Source organism: Hibiscus syriacus, unplaced genomic scaffold (assembly GCF_006381635.1).
Source record: "Hibiscus syriacus cultivar Baekdansim isolate YM2019G1 unplaced genomic scaffold, ASM638163v2 tig00110893_pilon, whole genome shotgun sequence".
Classification (NCBI taxonomy): Eukaryota; Viridiplantae; Streptophyta; class Magnoliopsida; order Malvales; family Malvaceae; genus Hibiscus; species Hibiscus syriacus.
The window spans coordinates 6278789-6299741 of record NW_024062901.1 but is presented as its reverse complement, the minus strand read 5'-3'; the positions used below and the strand labels follow the sequence as shown (position 1 = coordinate 6299741).

Below are 20953 nucleotides of genomic sequence, written 5' to 3'. Positions count from 1 at the left end.
GTCGGTCCAGATCAAATTCCTATCACTGTGTGGTTGGCCCTAGGAGAAGAGGGAGTTAAGTGGTTGACCAACATCTTTAATATTATTTTAGAGACTGCCAAGATGCTAGAGGAATAGAGAGAGTCTACGGTGATACCAATCTATAAGAATAAAGGAGATCTCCAACGTTGTGGCAACTACAGAGGTATTAAACTACTCAGCCATACCATGAAGCTATGAGAAAGGGTGATAGAGGCTAGGTTGAGGCAGGTTACTAAGGTTTCGGAAAACCAATTTGGCTTTATGCCAGACAGGTCTACTACGGAGGTGATTCATCTACTTCGACGGCTTATGGAGAAATATAGGGAAAAAATAGAGATATTCACATGGCGTTCATTAACCTTGAGAAGGCGTACGATAGCGTCCCCCACGATACGATCTAGAAGACCTTGGAAACGAGACGAATCCCAAGTGCTTCTATCCGGGCGATTCGTGATATGTACTGTAGATCTACTACTTACGTCAGGACTACAGTTTGTGACACCAAGGCATTCTCGGTGGAAATCAGACTCCATCAAGGTTCAGCTCTTAGCCCTTACATCTTTGCCTTGATTATGGACGACATCTTTTGTGTGATACCAGACGGTGTTCCATGGTGTATGCTTTTCGCTGACGACATTGTCCTAGTTGCTGAAACAAAAACTGAGATGAATAGTAGACTGTCTACCTGGAAGACTGCTTTGGAAGAAAAGGGTCTAAGGATCAATATTGAAAAGATAGAGTATTTATGTTCAAACTTCAGTGTGAACCAAAACGATGAAGATGTAGAAGTATGCATAGAAGGACACGTTATCCCCTCAAAGGATTGTTTCAAGTACCTAGGGTCTATGATACATAAAGATGGGGGTATATATTATGATGTTACATATTGCATAAAGGCGGGATGGCTAAAGTGGAGGGCTGCTACTGAAGTTTTATGTGACAAGAAGGTGCCTCTAAAGCTTAAGGGAAAATTTTATAGAATGGTAATAAGACCAGCGTTGCTGTATGAATCAGAATGTTGGGCAATCAAGAAGGATCATGTAAGGAGGATGGAGGCCACAGAAATGAGAATGCTTCGATGGACATGTGGTAGGACTCTGTGGGACATGACACCAAACTCTACTATTAGGATGTCTTTGGGGGTGGTGCCTGTATCCGAAAAATTGAGGGAGGGAAGACTACGGTGGTTTGGGCATATCCTTAGGCGACAACCGTCGGATGCGGTCAAGAGGGTAAGAGTCGATTACATTCGACGGTGCCAGAAGGAGAGGATGACCAATGCGGAAATGGGAAGACTGCTTGAGATCTGATTTGAAGGATTTAGCCCTTACTAAGGACATAACCTCTGATAGGAAAGTATGGAGAGTTAAGACCAGGGTAGCCGAGTAGTGCGGGTCACAGACATAGGGTGTAACATCTCTATCTTCTTTTTAATGTCTTTGTAGTAATTTACATGACTTCTACTTTATATACGTTATTGTCATTGGAATTTATAAAGGCTTAGAACTAGAGTAGGGGAGTAGTGTTGCCTTAGTTTAGGTGTTAACCCATTTGACTTTATTCTTTCCCGTAGCTTGCTATCATTGACTTCTGTGTATCATTCTCTTCAGGTTACCTCTTTTTTTAAAATTTAGCTGGGTCTTACTTTTCTGTCTATATGCAGAGATTTTTACGCAGAGATTTATTTGTAGTGATTACTTCCCATTACAGACGCATATATGAAGATTGTTCAACTATGTATTTATTTATTTATTTATTTATACATGCATTGCATGTTATCTTTATTTTTAAGTTTCTAACTGTCAGAGGTCTCCTACGAAAGTTGCTGTCAACCTGGCGTTAGGGGCATCCTACTATCCTATCTCCCTCTTACCCTATTACATATGAGAATAGGGTTTTATTGTTGTTGTTGTTGTTGTAATTTATTTTCAGATATAATTCCACTTTTTACTCATATATTTATGTATAAAATAATTAATTATAATCATAATTATATATATATATATATATGTATTGATTGAAATTATAATTTTGTATATATATTGTTTTGACTGTAATTATATTATGTTTTTATTATAATTGTTATAGTAAACTTTAAAAATGTTTAATAAATTAATAAAAAAATCATTTAATTGAAAAAAAACATATTTGGTAATCATATCAAATTTTTATTTAATAGAAAATAATTTAAAATAATATGTTAAATATAATAAATAGTTAAGCATCTATTTATCACATGTTAAGTATATTTTAGAAAATAATTCTAAAAAATAGGTATTCAAATAATGAGGTATGCACAGGGTGCTTGTTCATCCTGTTCCTTAACTGTGTAGTTGAAAAGTATTCATAAGGAGAATGGTTTACACAACAGTAAATTGTTATATCAAAAGATATCCAAAGATTAAAATTATGTATAATATATAAAGGAATTGTATAATATAAGATTTAATGGTGATAAAATTCAATTCTTTATTTTTAATATATTAAACAACCAAGGATTAAGCAATAGTCAAACCAAAATAAATCTAACAAATTCACTTGTTTCATCCAATTTTAGTCTTATAGGTTTAACCTTCTTACCAGTCAGGCTATCCTGTTGAAAGTCGTTTCTGAAAGCTGTTGCATGTGCAGCTGTGATGTTTGTTTAGACATGAACCAAAACCCCATCAATAACAAAATTGATCTTAGGCTCTTTTTGGGAGCCTGGTCGCGAAAACACCCGCCGATCGCACCAGGTGCACGACATAAATTACGACAATGGAAAAGTTTCCCTACATGTATCCATTCGGTTTCTCTCCACTCTGTGTGGATCTCTTCTGCATGCTAGCTTCATAATGTTGAATAGCGGCACCTAGAGCCTGTACAAGGGAGTGAACTTCAGAAAAATAGTTATACATAATAAAACCTACTTCGAGTGATAATATGCCGTAATAGGCATTGCCTGATGGCACCGCAATGAATGTATTGTAGCTAATTTCATGCCATAGGACACGAGTCGTGACTGCAACTTCATGTGCTGCTAATACCATCTGCTCATGAGACTAATGCAAGTAGAACAAACCGATCCCAAGACTCAACCGATGTCCAAAACCATCACATGGGCAAACATCCAAGCCAGTAGTAGAATTTTGAAGCCCAAAGTTCAGGAGAATAAGTGAAACTACTACTGCCTGCAGTTTAGTTCCTATATTTCTTTGTATTCTCCCTTTCATTTTTCTGGACTTGGACTAAATATTAAGAGAAGTTCTCACCTGATGCCGAAGCTCCGATGGGACAGAACCCTTAATCTCCTGGAATTTTATGGCAGGCTTATAAATGATATAGCTAAACTGGAAAAGCTAATATTATCAACAGCAGGACATAAATAAATAAATAAATAAAGCCAAAGCATCTTCGACTAATCATCCAAAACAAAATCACTGCATAAAGAGTAGAATCAAATAGAACTGAGCTTATGAAATGCTAGTTAAAGAAAACAATAGCATTAATTTAGAACTACAGGGACTATAATGTTATCGTCTCTGAACAAACGACCATGAAAACAGGTACCGAGACAGAAACCAGAAATTTTAAGAACTTTTTTGTGACAAATTTACTTCTAATTGTGGATAGATATTTGACATGGCATCCTTCAGTCTGTTAACCTGCATAGAGCAGCTGAATGAAAACTTCGGATGATAAATTCTAAAAAGTAGAGATTTTTAATCAAGAAAGTCAATCATATTGAGATTTAACATAGAGAATGCTATGTTAGAATGCAATGCTTTCAGTTTCATCTGCTTTCAGTACAATGTTCAACAGACAACAACTGAATACACAGCTTTTCCTTGAAAAATACACAAAAACAGAGTTGCTTCTTGTTTGAATAAAGCGTTTTCTTTTTCTTTTTGTAACTTAATTTTTCCCCCATTTTGAAAAATTATATAAAACTTGAATCTTCATCCATTGGGAGGAAAAATCATCAACATTCATTCGTAAGGTATACCAGCTCCAGGTTTTGTACAACCTTCACATAGAGGTAAGAGGTGGTGATAGGATATGATGACCAAAAATGTTTGAGTAGTTCAATGATTGAAGTCCAATGCTGGAAACATAGAGAAGTTTCTATAATCGAACTAGAAACAAAATTATCAAATTAAGTAAAATAAAAATGCACAACCTTAATGGAATGCAGAACAGATAATGTTCCAAAATCCATGGAATAAAAACAGCTATATTACTCTAATGAAGAAATCTCACATGCAATAGGTCCTCCTTAGTTTTCCTTGGTAGCCTGTCCAGAACACTCTCTTGAGGATTTTTCCCAAAATATTATGTTTGGTATTGGAGATACTATAAGTCAAAGCATCAAAAACCTGCATCATAAAGTTTCACTGTTAGTTATTATCCACCACTTTCCATTTTAACAAGCACCATGAAGATATTGCTATTACCTGATGAGCAACTTCGGGTTTGACAATAGGCTCATTCAACCCCATAGCTTTGATCGATGAGATAAAAGCCCTTAAAGAACCATACACCTCCGGGATGCTCAAACTACATTTTATTTGTTCAGTTCCACCAAGTGCGTCTCCAGAAGTTCTAAGTGCATTGGCTTGTTGAGAGTCAAAATAATCCTGAGGATCCTGGTTTGGGGCACAAACAATCAAGACATCTACAAAGAAGTGATCTATCAAAGCCACAAGAGCAGAGGAGTCACCTTAATGCAAAGTGGTGCTAATGGAAGACTATTTGATCCCTGGAGATATTCTATTTCAGTCATCCTTGATAACCTATCCAACCTCTCACGACTTGTATCCCCATCAGATTCTCCCTTCTTCGATGATTCTAATGCAAAGATAGAATGTAAATATCCATTCTAGGGCATAAATCACAGTAGTCCGATGAATTAGGACAAAATCGATACAAACCCCGTTTTGACTGAGCAAGTGCTTCTGCTACAGCCTTTGTGTCTTCCAACTCTATCTACATTTAAATTCATAAAATAGATGCAATTATCCCCAAGACATTACTAAACAATGCATATAAATATCGATATATATATATATATATATATATATATATATATATACATGCAAGAAGAAAAGAAAAATAAATAAATTCTCTGGTGGTATATAGCTTAAATTCAAGGGATAGCCTTTACCTACAGCTCTTCCCTCGAGAACAACTGCAGCATGCCGGTTAATATCCTAGGATAGAGTTCTTTTGTATAGCTCATTCTGTGATTATGCCATTTCCTCATTACCATCGCGAAAGAGTCCATGACCTTGCAGATTAAGAAACAGAAACATATATGATTAGACATGTTGCCTAAAGTTGAGACTATAAAACTCATCCATTACAAACCTTAAACAAATATATATATATATATATATGAGCCAAGGGTAGATTCAAGAGATTGAAATGAGGTGTCCAGTGTGTTTCCACAAAACCATAAATAAATGTGAACATAGTTTAAAAACCATAATAATAGCTTATTTCATAAAAGCATATTTTTAAAGTCATTGAAATACCCTCTACCTAAACATTTCATATGCAGTTCCCCAAAACTGCATCCATAAGGACTTATTCTAGGCCCATTGGGCGTATGAGCCAACCTAAGGGAGTATCTTGGGTCCATAAGAACTTACCTTAACCGAAGCGTAGGAGCCACTTGAGAAGAGTGCCCCCAGTTCCATAAGGATTTACCTCAAGCACAAAGCAAAAGAGCAACCCTTAGGGTCTATAAAGTCTTACCACAAGGCTTATTAGGCCTAGGAGACCACCTCAAGGGTCGCCTTAGGCTTATAACAGATCCCAGATAATACCCCATTATAAAGTAGGTTAAACAGTAAACGCTAATATCAAAATCCGAAGCTAGATGTATATATTATCAAAACCCTCTACCTAAACATTTCCTATGCAATTCCCCAAAACTACATCCATAAGGACTTATCCTAGGCCCATTGGGCGTAGGAGCCAACCTAAGGGAGAATCTTGGGTCCATAAGAACTTACCTTAACCGAAGCGTAGGAGCCACTTGAGAAGAGTTCCCCTAGTTCCATAAGGATTTACCTTAAGCACAAAGCAAAATAGCAACCCTTAGGGTCTATAAAGTCTTACCACAAGGCTTATTGGGCCTAGGAGACAACCTCAAGGGTTGCCTTAGGCTTATAACAAATCCCAGATAATACCCCATTATAAAGAATGTTAAACAGTAAATGATAATATCAAAATCCGGAGCTAGATGTATATATTATCAAAACCAGATATTAGAAAACAAAGATAAAAAACCATGTTTTTATTTCAAATATTTAAGAAACACTCTTAAAAAATCAGAGAAAATATTTATGTGCAGAATGAACATACTAGAGGATTCATATATCTTCTGGAGGCACGTGGTGATTATCGGGAATAGAAACATGAACTTCTACAAGTTGATTAGATTTCAAAAATGAGGTTCTTAATGAAAGGGTTCGATTATTAACGGATCTAATCAGACATAAAAAAATTGATGCTTTTGGAGCATTTAGGATTTCGAGGGCATCATAAAGGTATTTCAGGCACCTTATATCCGAATTATTAAGATTCAAATATAACATGAGTGACTCTATTACTCAGACCATCAGAGGTGTTTTAGTCATTACAATTCTTAAAGAATTCTAGTGATTTAATCCCAATAATGGTAAAATGATGATTTACGATACATAGGATTTATATCGAGTTATCAGAATTTTGAGTCAAATTAGACTAGTTAGATCCCAACAGTGTGATACTTGTCAATCATTCTAACCAAGATCCTTCACGAATATCCACTTCTTAATACTAACTATACTAGTTGAATTGATCGCCTTTAGAATCATCATTGAACGAATCTTCACGAGACGAAAAGATATATGGGTGGTATTATTTTATTTCTACTTTACAACATTTTACAAGAAAGATCGACATGCTTGGGCTGTGTTCCAACCTTTAAGGGGCAATACAACACTTAGGTTTATCGATGTTTCAAAAATTTATCCAATGACATCCACTTATTTCCAGGTCATGGAGGTACTTAGGTTATTTTAGTACTCAGAGTTATTTTAGTCATTTCGGAACTCCAGAGTATTTTGGTCGTTCAAACAATGAGATACTTGCAACACTTCAAATAAATTGGTCTTCAGGTGATTGTTCAAGAATCGAAATTAAAAGTCTTTCGCTATCTCAGAGGTCAAGATTTTTTCAAAATAAAATAAGCATTTAATGCATCAGTAACTTTATCGGACTGAGTATGTCTTTTCAGGGTTATTTTCACTTTCAGTGACAATCCTTGTCTTTTTACATCCTAGGAGTATTTTCGCAATTTTATAACCAAGTATTTTTGGCATTTAACCTTTATTGGAAGAAATCAGAATTTACGAATTTGAGGTTAATTGATTTATTTATTAATCGTTGAACTTGAATTTATTTTATTGGTCTTCCAATTTCTTATGCGAGTCTGCCAAGTGTTATACAATTTACCAAACTTTTACTGAATTCAGTTCGAGTTCAACAATGATTAACTATACAAAATTTTCCAATAATATTCATTCATGCAATATCCAATATCAAAGTTTTCCGTAAAGCATGTAAATAGTAGTAATGTATCACATTGATTTTAGTGACATATTGATTGACCAAATTAACTCCATTTGGTTGCCCTTAAACTTGAATTCGACGACCCATGAAGTCTCAGATACACAACAAAATAAACCACGTTAAAAAATTTAATCAGGAAAAATAAATTGAAACAAACATCAAATTCAAACTCAGGACGTCGGAAAACATAAAATAAGATTTTTTGGAAAATTTTAACTTTTTTTATCACAACGGTCAACGTTGGTCAAAGTTAACAGTTTGGTCAACATTCAGGTCAAAGTTAATGGTTCGATCAAAGTCAATGGTTCAAACTGATTTAGATTGACCCAGACCAGTTTGAGTTGACTCGATTTGAGTTGGCTCGATTGACTTAGTTTCTAGAAGATCCAGGTTGGCCAAAAAGCACCACGCGTAAGGGTAGCGCTTGGCGATGCGTGCGGTGACGACGGAGGTTGTTGAGGTCGGTCGAGCATTTCCCGAGTGTTCCCTCAACACAATTAACTCAAATCAGTCCAAATATCAAGCCACAATATGATGAAACAACTTAAAAAGTAATCGGAATCTTACCCCACGGTGAAAGATAAAGGTAGGACGGTGGAGCGACGGACCCAATTCGTTTTTGTTCAAAATATCATGAAGATGACGATGGTGAGGGCGGTGTGGTGAAACAACAAAGAGAATGATCGAAAATCGTGAAAATTAATGACAGTGCTTAGGTTTTCCGGTGAACCTTCAAATCCATCTCTACCAGAATCAGTGGGGAGCCTTAATGATCGACCACTAGGGTTTTGGTCATCGTGGTCTGGCGCTCACACCGGTACTGGTGGTGATGATCACCACTGACGGTAACAGAGGTGAGTGGTGGAGAACATCGAATGGATTTTTGGTGGTGACGATCACCGCTGATGATCACTTCTCGGGGTAGCTGGAAGTTGAGTTTTATCGGAAGGCGATGCCAGAACCGCTGGTGACGGTGGTGAACACCACTACTGGCCGAAGAAAGTCGAACGATGGTGAGGTACATGTTAGGTAAAGATGAAATTTCTAGATTGAGGCTAAGGGTGTTTTTATAGGGCAAGTGATGTTTAGGACGATTTAGGGGTTATACTATTATTTTAAGTTATGAACAAAAGATATTTCTAGGATTCCATGTTATTTATAATTGACTAGCTTAGATGGATAAGGCTTATACTTGGTTAACAAGAGGTGGTTCAAACCTCGTGAACCTCTATTTTTTCTTTTCTCAACTATTTTTTTATTTCCATTAACCAAGTAATAAAGGGTAAAACAAGGCCCAAATCCTTGAACTTTCCTTAAGTTGCAAATCAGTCTCCAGCGTCACTCAAATACTGATTTAATTCCTAATAATCATTATAGAAAAAAATTATTATCAGTCTGATAAAATTTGAGATGTGACAGTTTAGGTACTAAACACGTTAAACTTTTAATGGTAGGATACTAAAATAAAATGAAAACTAAATGTTAAGTATGATTTTGAAAAATTTGAAAGTTTAGGTACTAAAATAAACTAAAACTGATAATTGAATCATAAGAACAAATAGTTTATTGAATATTGTAAATCAATCTTGGTATTTTCCTTGTCAAGGAAATCCTATGAAGAAGCTCTTTCTCAAGCTTAAAAGACTTAAAATCAGCCTAAAACAGCTCAACAGGGGTTCTTTCAGTGATATTTCTGCTCGGGTTAGGGGGAAACATGTTGAAATTGAAAATCAGCAACTGCTTTCTTTAAGGGGTTTAAAGCCCATTGATAAATAATTCAGATTACAAGGGGAACTAAAATCTTTAGAGGAAGCTAAGGTTATGTTCCTAAAGCAAAAAGCTAAAACTTATTGGCTTAAAGAGGGGGACAAAAATTCTAAGTTTTTTTATTCTGTTATTGCAACAAAGAATAAAAAAGACACCATAAGAGCTCTTATTGATAACCAGGGAAGGAGATTAGATACCTTTGAAGACATGTCCTCTGAATTCATATATTTCTTCAAAAACCTCCTTGGTACTTTCGATCCTAAAGTCTCTAACTGCCCTGTTAGTCTGCTTAAAGACATGCTTCAACCTATTCCAAATTGTGCTATCTATAAAGGACTCTCAAAGGAAGTCACTTCCCAAGAGATTATAGAAGCAATTTTTAGCCAAGGGAACGATAAGGCCCAGGACCTGATGCTTTTACGCCTTTTTTCTTCAAGAAAGCTTGGTTTGTGATTGGTGAAGATGTGATTGAAGCTATTAAGTTCTTCTTCAAGGAGTCTATAATATATCCCGCTTTCAATGCAACTTCCATTGCCTTAATTCCTAATCCTTGCAAAGTTTCGGACTATCGACCCATCTCTTGCTGCTCTGTCATTTACAAGGCTATCACTAAAACTATTATCAAGAGAATTACTTTTTTGCTCCCTCATATTATTTCCCCGAATCAGTCTACCTTTGTTAGAGGGAGAAATATTGTTGATAATACTATTCTTGCTCAGGAAATTATGAGAGGGTCCGGGAGGAAAAATATTTCTCCTTGGTGTGCAATCAAGATTGACCTCCAAAAAGCTTTTGATTCTGTTCATTAGAGCCTAATCCTTAATATCCTTAAGGCTCTTGACTTTCCTCCTTCTCTTATTGACTGGATTGTTGCTTGCTACTCCAATGCTAGTTATTCCATTGCATTTAATGAAAGTTTGATTGGTTTTTTCAAGGGTGCCAAAGGCATTAGACAAGGTGACCCTTTATCCCCTCTGTTGTTTGTTCTTGTTATGAACGTCCTTCCTAAAATGCTCAACTATGCTGCTGCTAAAGGGATTTTCAGTTTTCACCCTAAATGTAAGAAAATTGGCCTTACTCACTTAACCTTTGCTGATGGCCTCCTTATTTTCTGCAAAAGAAACCTTGATTCAGTCATGAGTGTCATTATTGTCCTCAACTCTTTTTATGAGCTTTCTGGTCTTAAACTTAATGCTCTAAAGAGTGAAATCTTCACTACTGGAATTTCTGCTCATGAAATTGACAACATTATTTCCTGTTCGGGATTCAAGCATGGTGTCATGCCAGTTAGATATTTGGGAATTCCCTTGGTCACCAGGAAGCTTTCTTTCAAAGACTGTCAGCCTCTCATTGAAAAAAATTAATTCCAGACTTCATCAATGGTCTAATCTGAAACTTAGTTATGCAGGCAGGATCAAATTGGTCAAAATCGTTCTCTTCTTTGTTGCTAATTATTGGTGCAAACAACTGATTTTACCTCAATTGATCATAAAAAAGATTTAACAAATTTGCTTCAGGTTTTTTTTGGAAAGGTTCTAACATCCCTGCCTCTGGAGCTAGAGTGAGTTGGGATCGTATATGTTCTCCAAAGTCTGAAGGTGGATTGGGGATTAAGGACATTAAGTCCTGGAACAAAGTCTGCATGATCATTCTTATCAAAAACTTTCTGGCTAGGGAGGGTTCTATCTGGGCTGCATGGACTCAAAATTACATTATAAAGCAGCAAAACTTCTGGACCATGGACATTCCTACTAACTCTAGCTGGACATTTAAGAGAATCATGAAGCTTTGATCTCTTGCTTATCCTATTCTGTCTGCAGGATTCAAGTGTACTAAAAGTTTATGGGAAGAGGTTCGATTGAAGAACAGCAAAGTTTCCTGGCAGAAACTGATCTGGTACCCAATGCACATCTCTAAGCACAACATCATCACTTGGATGATAATTCTGGACCGTTTTCCCATTAAAGATAGGCTACAGAAGTTTGGAATCATTACTAATTCTCAGTGCATCTTATGTTCTGAAACTAACGAAACCAGAAATCATCTTTTTGCAGATTGTAAGATAGATGGCTCTATCTGGCACTCCCTTCTTCTTCTTTCTGGTATTCACAAGCCTCAATTATCCTGGTCTAACTTGTTGATCTGGGCGTCTGCAACTTGGAAAGGAAAATCGCTTATTACCAGCATTTTAAAGCTCTATTGATGCGCTTTCAACTATACAATTTGGGAGGAAAGAAATCATCAACTTTTCAGAGGTACTTATAGAACCGAGGAGGAAGTTCTTCTTGCAATCAAACACATTATTAGTACTCACTTAAGTAGCAGAAACATTAATAGATTAGATAGCACTAATTTAGATTTATGTAACAATTGGGGTATAGTCTGATTTGTTGTTCATGTTTACCCTTGAACTTGTTTCCATTGTTTGGATTGGTTCTTTTGTAGCAGTTTATGCTCTCTTTGGATAATAAAATCTTATTTATGCAAAAAAAAATATTTGTAAATTATTTTTTGTTAAGTTTAATAAATTATCTAATAAATACATTAAATTTTAAATAGAAAATATAAAGTAATTTTATTAAACACTCAACGCACATAAAACAAAAGCATGATCCTCTTTTATGAGGACCCAAGTTAGATTTTAATTTATTTCATCTTGTCAAAAAAATAACAAAAGAATAATTAAGTGGAAAGTAAAAAGAAAATTTTAAAATACCATATCAATGTTGTCGTTAATTTTTTAATGACGAGTAACAAAAAAATATAATATTAAATATGATTTTGATAAAAAAAATTAGATGACCAAAATATGTCAAGTATGAATTTATAATTTTGGATCTGGGTAAAAGGGGTGCTGAGCAGGTGCCCTGCCCATGCTCAGGGACGGTCTTATATTAAGGGGGTGTTTGGTTCAAGGATTGTGATATTCTCATGAGATGGGAATCCCACATTCCCATGTTTGGTTGGCCGGAAATCTCATTCCCGGTAATGTTTTATTACCAATAGTAGATTTTTTGGAGTATATTACCGGGAATGTCATTACCTCCTTTCCTTTAGGTATTGTAACATTACCGACGTTTTGGACTAAAATGCTTTTAAATTTTTACTTTTTTCAAAAATATCATTCTTCTGTCATTAAATAATAAAAATTATACGAAGGTTAAATTACAAATTTATCCTTAAATTATTTTAGATTTACAAAAAAAATCTATAATTGAAATTTTATATGAATTTCAGAAGTTAAAAAAAATTTACCCTTTCATTAAACCTTTTTTATATTTTAATTTTGTAAAAAAATTATATAAATATATGAATTTAATTTTTTAAAGAAAATATAAAATATTTTACAATCTGTATTATACAAATATAATAAGGACAATTTGATCAAATATACATTTCAATAATCTTTTATTCCTTTAACCAAACACAGTAATCTTACATTCTTGCTAAACCAACCAAACACAAAATACAACATTCCCAGTAATCCTATTCCCTGATAATCTTTTATTCCCACTGATAAATCTTACATTCCGTGAACCAAACTCACCTTAAACGGTATGTCTCTCCTTTTGTTTTAAATTTAACTTGAAATACTTGTATGGCATAGTGACTAGAGTCAAGGACATGACCTAAGACATGATTTTTCTGAAGTGGCAGACTTTGATATTCTAATCAATTTCTTCTAGAAGATATGAGTATCATCTTAAAGATTAAAATTAAGAATTATTTTTAAGATAAATACTTGAGGTAATTAGAAGTTATCTAGAAGATTCATAATTCAAACTAAACCAAACGTTTTAAATATTTTATTTTATTCTTTTTTGATAAATTTTTAGATTTAAATTTAAAATTTTATTTTAAATATTTTTATCTTTATATTTGTCTTTTAGTTATTTTATCTTTTATAAAATTCCAGGTATAAATACTCGTTAAATTCAAATTTTAAAATTTGTATTCTTTTAATTTTATAGAAGTTTAATTTTTCCTTTCTATCTTTTTACCTTCTTTTATTTTTATTCTCCCATGAAAATTCTAAACATTATCTAATCAATGGTTAATTAAAATTTCACTTAGGTAAATTGGTCTAGTGGAATGAGACACTAGGTCCCTTAATCAAGATCAGGGGTTCGAATCCCGATGTTTGCGAATGGAGTAAATTGAGTTGGGAATGTTACCCTCACCCCTACAGTATCTGATCTGAGTTGCAAATGGAACTCACATGTAAATTAAACTTTCTCATTCTTCTTGATATTTTTAAAGGGATTAGCTTAAAACACCAACTTCATGGAGAGATTATTCTATTAATTCAATGAAAATGCAACTTGCAAGTTGCAATTGTTCAAATTTCATCCATTCGAATTAGCACCATTACAATTTGAGGCCTTACCTGGTCACTCCAAGGCCAACATTATGAGGAAAAATAATAGCTTTATACACATTGTTGTGGCCATGAACCGCATCTATCCCATATATCATCGGAATAGCGAGACGGGTCGATAAAGAGCCATTTTGAATTGTGTTAACCATCTTAACCCAAATCTCAGGAGTAGCTTTTATAGCGGGAACACTCCCTCCACCACTCAAACCAATACCTACAAAAACCACAGAACTCCAATTACCTCAATTCCTACTGCAAAACTAATAGTGGAATTCCCAAAAACAATTAAAGAAAGACAATTATAGAAGAAATGAGACATTTAAACTAGAGGTCCCAGTTCGAGTACGACATCTTCATTGTCAAACGATTAAGAGTCTTTCAAACAATACTGCGTTGAAGTTGCTTCTTTCTAAGAAAAAAGAGATGGTTTTGTTTATACCAATGAAGTATTTGTTCATAACATCAGGGGTGGCAACACTGCGCTGGATCTGAGTCATTTGGCCAATCTTTTCAGCCAAACTCATCCTGCTCATTAAGTCTTTGATTCAAACACCCACCGGCTGTTTTGGGTCTTTAAACTTCACATACCTTGCTTCTGAAACAGCTGCTAAGCAGCATAACTGTAACAACCCGATTTTCAAAATAATATTTAATTAAAATTTGAGGGTTTAATTGTGAAAATTTGGGACTGAATTGAAAGATTTTAAAACTTGGAGCTTGTTTTAAAGTTAAAGAAAATTCAGGGACCAAGCTCTGAATTTAACCATGGAGTGTCGGCAGACAATTGATATATGCGTGATTTCTGTTTTGAAAAACAGAAATCAATTTCCCAAATCCTCTCCCGAACGCCCAACTTCAAACCTCGATCCAGACGCCGTCCGAATTCCGATCGTTGTTTTGAAATCACCGTTGTGTTCATCATCGAGCGAGGAGCAAAACCTTCAAATTAATTGAAGCGAAACGCGGCCAAACGTCGGGAATTTCCAGTCAAAGTAGCGACGGTTTTGTTAGCTCTATCGCGAGAAAATCTTAAATTCACGCTGATCGTTGCTCTGTTTACGACACCTCCCGCACCATCGTGTTCCTTGTGCCGTTCCGAGTTCACCGGTGTCAATCTTGTCCGCCGTAGACGGCGGCGCGTAAGGAGGTGGTGCAGTCAAAGATTCGGCCGATTTGAAATCGAGCTCTCCGCCGTTCAAAAATTTGAACCGATCATTGTAAGTATCTTGAAATCGCTCAAAATAATTTTTAGAAATTTTTCCAGGATTTTTAGGGCCTCGGAGGACGCCTCACGCGCCACACGCGCCACCGCAGGGCGAGTGGCTGCTGGAAACCGGTTTGACCGGTTTTCAACCGGTTCTGACCAGTTTGACCGGTTCTGACCGGTTTGACCGGTTTTAACCGGTTCGAACTGGTTTGACCGGTCTGAATCGGTTTGACCGGTCTGACCCGACCCGACCGTTGACCCGACCCGACCCGACCGTTGACCGTTGACCGTTGACCGTTGACTTTCTTTGACCAAACTTAAATGGCTTTGACCGAGCATTAAACGACCGTTAATCTTTTCCGAGTATACCTATCCTTATAGTTTTCGACGTGCCGAATCCGTTTCCATGGTCTGTTTTGTCAAATTCGAATCCGAAGGTCTCCAAATCTATGGTCAAAGTGGTTGACTTTGACTTTGACCAAGAATCTGAATTTTCAAAAAGTCATACTTTATGTTTTTCGACGTCCTGATTCCGCAGTCCGTTTGGCCAAATTCAGACTCGAAATACCCCAAAATGATAGTCAAACCCGAAAAATGCTTATATACTTAAGAATTCTAGCTTTGAACAATTAAGTAAGATTTGGGGCTGATTAATTATTATTGTTTGAAGGTACAAGAGACTCTCCGGATCGTTCGATAGCTCGACCCAACTCTTCTAGATCAGTTAAACCACGTATACCAGTATTCACTCGTAAGACTCGTAAATTTATGATTTTAGAGATTTATTTATGTTACCCATTAGTAATATAGTGATATTATAAATTAGGTTCGAAAACTGTAGCAGAGCGTGGTGAAACCAGCAATCAGTAGATCCACGATTTGAACATATTATCGAGGTGTGTTCCCTATTTATTACTGAACTGTTTTATTTGTTTTAATATGTGGTACACTGAATTCTTTGGTTACCGTATTGTTGATGCACCGATTTAATGTGATGATTTATGGATTATGATTGTTATCTGATATTTGTTTTGAAATGGTATATGATTACCATGTTTATGGATTTATGGAATTTATAACACGGTGCAAATGAATTTTGGAATACGAATTTATAATTACAGCTCTGATCAAGCTGGAAAATTTTACAGACCTAATGTGACTCTTAGGTAGGCTCTGCGGCCCTGAGATCATTCTCGGGTAGGCCCTGCGGCCCTAAGATGTGTTCTTAGGTAGGCCCCATGGCCCCGAAATCTATCTTGGGTAGGCTCTCAGGCCCTAAGATGTTCCCTTAGGGTAACGCTTTTTAAAGAGATTTACTGCAGTAAAATTTTATGAGACTTATTGGACTATGATTTGTTTAGTGTACCTATAGTGATTTTATGGTAATATTGGGACACACTGAGCCTAGCTCACTTTTCGAAAATATTTTCCCCTTTCAGATACTGTTGGTTAGATACCCTGGATTGAGCACTTGGAGGATCAACATATCTCTTGAAGTATATCTGATTGTAATGTTTTACCTTGCAAGTTGACTTTATTTTGTTGACATGGACCTTATTTAAAGTATGGGATTTTAATATGATGACATTTTACTATTACTATTCGGTTTATCGTGATTGATTTTTAAGATATGTTTTAAATTAATTATTACTTATTGGTATTATTTACAAGTTAGGTTTTGATAGTATGATTTATTATAATTTCATGTCATTTATAATGTGATTTTACATTGTTTGAATAACAGTTTCGGAAAATGTCTTAAAGAATCATAATGTGATCCACTAGACTTAGTCGAAACGCATAGGCCGGGTCTAGGGGGTTACATTTATGGTATCAGAGCTTTTGGTTTTTTAACCCTCGGACTGTGTATGAGTCCACATGGAAGATACGATTTTGAAATATTTACAAAACAAGATACAAAGGTCATATCACAAAGTTATTAAAAATTTTAACTGTGTTCGAGACTCCAAGTGCTTATCTAACCCTAAGTTTTATCTTCTGTAGTAAACTTGAGATCCATCAAAATGAGTGCTAGACGTGGTCGTCGAACTAGCCGTGGACGAGGTCGAGTGGCTAGATTTGCAGATCCGATCGATGAGATACGAGTAGATCCCCCACCTCCGATAGGTGATCCTGCTCCTACGACCCCAACGAATCTGCCTCCTACCGATGGTATTGGCATGACTTCACCGATCATAGGAGCGACAGATATTGAGTCAGAATCTACCAGAGTTGCTTTGGATGAGACTTTTGGTAGACAATTTCTGCAGTTGATAAAGGGAGCAGTCAGAGCTGCTGGTGTTGTATCTGAGGTTTCTATTTCGCAGACTCTAATTGCTAATGGGGTCAGGACTTTTGGAGGACAGCTTGGAGGAATTCCTACTGAAGCAGAAGATTGGCTACAGGATACAGAAAGACGCATGGATCAGTTGGGTTTGGACTCAGCAAAGAGATATTTGGGGGCAGTAGCGATGTTAGATGGAAAAGCCCACACATGGTGGGAGTCAGTGACCAGTAGTGTTTCTACTGATCGGTTGACATGGGATTTCTTCAAGGAGCGCTTTCGGAGCCGATTCTTGGGTGAGCGCTACTTAGTCCAGAGACGACAGCAGTTTCAGGACTTGGTTCAGGGTGACATGACTGTTTCAGAGTAGATAGAGTTCTTGAAATTGTTAAAGTATGGAATCAGTCTGGTGCCTACCGAAAGAGATCGATGTCGTAAATTTGCCTTTGGACTCAGATACGAGCTACGTAGGCAAGTGGTAGCCCTTCAAGATGAGATTTTGATGTGCTGGTAGCAGAGCTAAGGATGCTGAGGAGATGGAGGCGTTAGCTTCTGGTAGAGAGCGTGTTGATCAGGAGCGATCTAGGAAATCTTTTGGCCCTACTGAATCATCCGCACATTCCGGTAAGAGGACTCGTACTTCAGCCCCTCAGAGGAGCAATACACGCTTCAGGTCTACTGTATCATCACCTTCAGCTGTTAGTAGAGGTGGTTCTTCGGTTCCGGTTCTAGTGCCTCAGTGTGACTTTTGTGGGAAACGGCACACGGGAGAGTGTTATAGGAAGACCGGAGCATGTTTTCATTGTGGATCTAGTGGACATTTCGGAGGGATTGTCCTCAGCTAGCTTCGTCTGAGAGGATCGCTACCCAGACTCCTGTGCGTTCTCAGACTACAGTACATACTCCAATTAGAGATCGTAGCCAAGTAAAGGCTCGTGGTTCAGCGTCCAGGACAGACAGTAGAGCTCGACCTCAGCAAAATAGAGGGCCAACAGTTTCTGAGGCTAGACAGCCAGCCTTGGTTTATGCCACTAGACGTCGGGATGACAGAGATGAGCCTGAGGTTATTGCAGGTACATTTACTATTTATTCTATCCCATACTTTGCATTACTGGACAATGGCTCCACTCACTCCTATGTATCGAGCTCAGTATCTCGAAACCTTCAGATTCCGATAGAGAACACTGAAAATACTGTTACAGTTACGAGTCCAGTAGGACAAGCGGTATTAGTGAATAAAGTATTTCGGCGTTGCCCTCTCGAGGTTCAGGGAGAAATTTTTCTCGCTGATCTTATGGAGCTTCCTCTAGAGGAGTTCGATCTAATTCTTGGAATGGATTGGTTGAATAAACACAAGGTAAAGCTGGATTGCGAATACAAGCGGGCTACTCTGAAGACTTTAGATGGTCGGACTGTGTGTTAATTGGTGAACGGCGTGGCTATCTCTCCAATATAGTTTCAGCGATGGAAATTGATCGTATGATCGAAAGGGATATGAGACCTTCATTGCTTGTATTTTGAACACCAAAGGTGCATTGTCCACAATCGAGGAGATTCGTACAGTTAGCGAGTTTCCTGATGTTTTTCCTGAGGAGTTGCCTGGGTTACTCCTGATAGAGAGGTAGAGTTCGAGATTGAGACTTATCCGGATCTTCACCTATTTCTATGGCACCTTATCGCATGGCTCCAAAGGAACTTAAGGAGTTGAAGGTCCAATTGCAAAATTATTCGATCGAGGATTTATCCGACATAGTACTTCACCATGGGGAGCTCCAGTTCTATTCGTGAAAAAGAAGGATGGGTCGCTAAGATTATGTATTGACTATCGGAAATTGAACAAGATGACGGTCAAGAATAAATACCCATTACCCAGGATTGATGACTTATTTGATCAATTGTGAGGAGCTACTGTATTCTCTAAGATTGATCTTCGTTCGGGGTATTATCAATTGAAAGTTAAAGGATCTGATGTTGCAAAAACGGCCATTCGCACTAGATATGGTCATTATGAATTTTTAGTGATGCCTTTTGGTTTGACGAACACTCTGCAGCTTTTATGGATTTGATGAATCGGGTGTTCCGACCATATTTGGATCAATTGTGGTGGTCTTCATTGACGATATTTGATCTATTCTCGTACTGAGGCAGAGCATGACGAGCATTTGAAGATCGTTCTACGGACTTTAAGAGAGCATCGTCTATATGCCAAACTAAGCAAGTGTGAGTTTTGGCTTCAAGAAGTGTCATTTCTGGGCATATTATTTCTGCGCGAGGTGTTCAGGTTGATCCCAGCAAGATAGAGGCTATTATGAATTGGAAACGACCTAAGAACGTATCTGAAATCCGTAGTTTCTTGGGCTTGGCTGGTTATTATCGACGTTTTGTTGAGGGCTTCTCGATCATTGCTTCTCCTTTGACAAAGTTGTTAAGGAAGAATGTGTTGTTTGACTGGGGCGAGGCACAACAGGAGAGCTTTGAGAAATTAAAGGCGGTTTTGACTCAAGCACCGGTGTTGATTCAACCGGAGTCCGGGAAGGATTTTACAGTGTATAGTGATGTTTCACATTCAGGACTTGGTTGTGTTTTAATGCAGGAAAGTAAGGTGGTGGCTTATGCATCCCGTCAGCTGCGGCCGCATGAGAGTAATTATCCTACTCATGATTTAGAGTTGGCAGCAGTAATTTTTGCCTTGAAGATTTGGAGACACTATCTTTATGGAGAGAAGTGTTACATTTCACAGATCATAAGAGCTTAAAGTATCTTCTGACCCAGAAGGAACTTAATTTTAGACAGCGTCGCTGGTTAGAGCTTCTAAAGGATTATGATTGCGTGATTGATTACCACCCTGGTAAAGCTAACATTGTAGCGGATGCTTTGAGTCGAAAGACGGTATCGGAGTTGAGGTCTTTAATGGCCAAGATGAATTTATATGACGATGGCACTTTGTTAGCAGAATTGCAAGTTAAGCCGACCTTAGTTGATGAGATCAAAGCTAAGCAGCCCCTTGATAGCTCCTTGCTTTCCATCTTTGAGCAAGTAGAGCAGGGGACAAACACAGATTACGCAATTGATCAGGATGAAGTTTTATGCTTTAAAGGTAGATATGTGTGCCTGATGACGCTGAATTGAGGCAGACTATCCTTACTGAGGCTCATAGTAGTCCATATGCTATGCACCCCGGAGGAGATAAGATGTACCGGAATCTGAGAGAGAGGTATTATTGGACTGGTATGAAGAAAGACATATCTGACTTTGTGGCTAGGTGTTACTATGGATTCCTGAATGGAAATGGGAGCGTATTACTATGGATTTTGTTACTGGCTTGCCTATGACTCCTTTGAAAAAAGATTCAGTTTGGGTGATTGTTGATAGACTTACAAAGTCAGCTCACTTCATTCCTGTGCGAGTAAATTATACTTTGGATAAGCTGGCAAGATTGTATATTTCAGAGATTGTCAGATTGCATGGTGTTCCATTGTCTATTATTTTGATCGAGATCCGAGATTTACTTCGAGATTTTGGAAGGCGTTACATACGGCTTTGGGAACAAGATTGGATTATAGTACATCCTTTCATCCACAAAACTGATGGTCAATCTGAGAGAGTAATTCAGATTCTGGAGGATATGTTGCGGGGTTGCGTAATCGATTTCATGGTAGTTGGGAGAACTTTTGCCGTTGGCTGAATTTGCTTACAA

At 37.1% G+C, this 20953-nt stretch overlaps 1 pseudogene; it reads right to left on the bottom strand.

The window, feature by feature from the left end:
• Positions 1 to 2792: 2792 nt before the first annotated feature.
• Positions 2793 to 5699, bottom strand: LOC120145646 (annotated as a pseudogene).
• Between the last annotated feature and the right edge of the window lie 15254 nt (positions 5700 to 20953).